The 1,623-nt window shown below is 47.9% G+C and overlaps 1 non-coding gene across 1 annotated transcript; it reads left to right on the forward strand.

The window, feature by feature from the left end:
• LOC140394604 (U2 spliceosomal RNA) lies at nucleotides 1-186 on the forward strand. Its single transcript, XR_011935921.1, has one exon. It is a non-coding gene; the product is annotated as a U2 spliceosomal RNA (small nuclear RNA).
• Nucleotides 187-1,623: the final 1,437 nt, after the last annotated feature.

The raw sequence follows: 1,623 nt of genomic DNA on the forward strand, positions 1-1,623 counted from the left end.
ATATTTTTTTGAAAAAAAAAAAAAAAAAAAAAATCTGTTCTTATCAGTTTAATATCTGATACGTCCCTTATCTGGGGACCATATATTAAATTGATTTTTGGAGCAGGGAGATGGAATAGGGGCTTGCTCCGTCCACTCCACGCATCGACCTGGTATTGCCGTATCTCCAGGAACGGTGCACACCACCCCTTTATGGGGAATTTCAAAGTCAAAAAACAGCTCAAACACATACAAATATACACTTTATTCACATTTCTTTCATCACACAACAAAACGCTTCGTCAAGTGGCTGCTGCTACTCAGCTTCTACGGGGTGTGATGAAGGATGACGAAAGGCCTCATCTTACAAGCACAAGGGGGAAAGCAAACAAATTCAAAATTGACCACCCATTTCACTGCAAAATCCTACCAACTGTCCTGGCTTGACACAATTCACACCTCTCAAACCTGGGGTTACCCCATCTCTGGATCTGTAAAGATTTAATCACCTGCTAATGGTCGCATTCCAAGCATTGTCTGGCATCTTTGAATCTGTCTATATATATGTTTCTGGAGCATACCTCTTCATTCACCTGAGGAAGGAGCAGCGCTCCGAAAGCTAGTGACATCGAAACAAACCTGTTGGACTTTAACCTGGTGTTGTAAGACTTCGTACTGTGCTCACCCCAGTCCAACGCCGGCATCTCCACATCATTTCACTGTTGAATGTGGATTACTCCGCTTCTCGGCCTTTTGGCTAAGATCAAGTGTAGTCTCATTTGATCGAGGGAAGCTGAGGATTTCGATGACGATCGTGGATTGGAGAACTCGGAGGGATTGAAGTCGTCAAAGAAGAAACGTTTGGAGCTTGGCTGCTATTGGTGGATCTACATGCTGGCCTAAACCTCGGGTTTAGGCCTAACGCCGATACAGTTTCACACCCAACGTACGAGCTATGGATGCAGCTGCATCCCGACCACCAGGCTGGGGCGTGCGAAACACTGTCCGAGTCACAGTGAAGAAAACGGATGGAGAGTCACCTTTGGACCGGAAACACTTCGTGAAGAAGGTGCTGCTCGAGTGCTGTGGGTTTAAAGCAACAGAGATCTTCTGCTTGCAAAACTTCCCCAAGAATGGTTTCTTTGATGTCACCTTCAAGAGCGTCGCAGCGTGCATCAAATTCTTGAACGTCTTCAAGGAAAAAGGTAACCAGAGTCCCTTGTCGATCCTGACTGCGGAACCTCTGTTTACGCTACCGGCACAGCGAAATCGGGTTGTTACACTGCACACGTACAACCCCCACGTCCCTGTATCTGATGTGCTCACGTTCCTCGCCAGGTACGCTGAGCTGAAAAGTGACAGCGTGCAAGTGAAAGACACCTTCGGCATCTGGACAAGTGAGCACCAGGTCAAGGTGACCCTAAGAACGGACAGCAACGGAGCCATCCTGCATCCCCCCTCCAATTTCGCTATTGGAGTAAATCGTGGCTACCTCTACTACGTGGGACAGCCACGTGTATGCCACACCTGTGGCAAAACGGGGCATGTTGCCGCAAACTGCAGTGTGACCTTCTGCAAGAACTGCAGGCAGGAGGGACACATGACTAAGGACTGCAAAGAAGACAAGTGCTGCAACCTGTGTGG

This window comes from Scyliorhinus torazame, chromosome 17 (genome assembly GCF_047496885.1).
Source record: "Scyliorhinus torazame isolate Kashiwa2021f chromosome 17, sScyTor2.1, whole genome shotgun sequence".
Taxonomy (NCBI): Eukaryota; Metazoa; Chordata; class Chondrichthyes; order Carcharhiniformes; family Scyliorhinidae; genus Scyliorhinus; species Scyliorhinus torazame.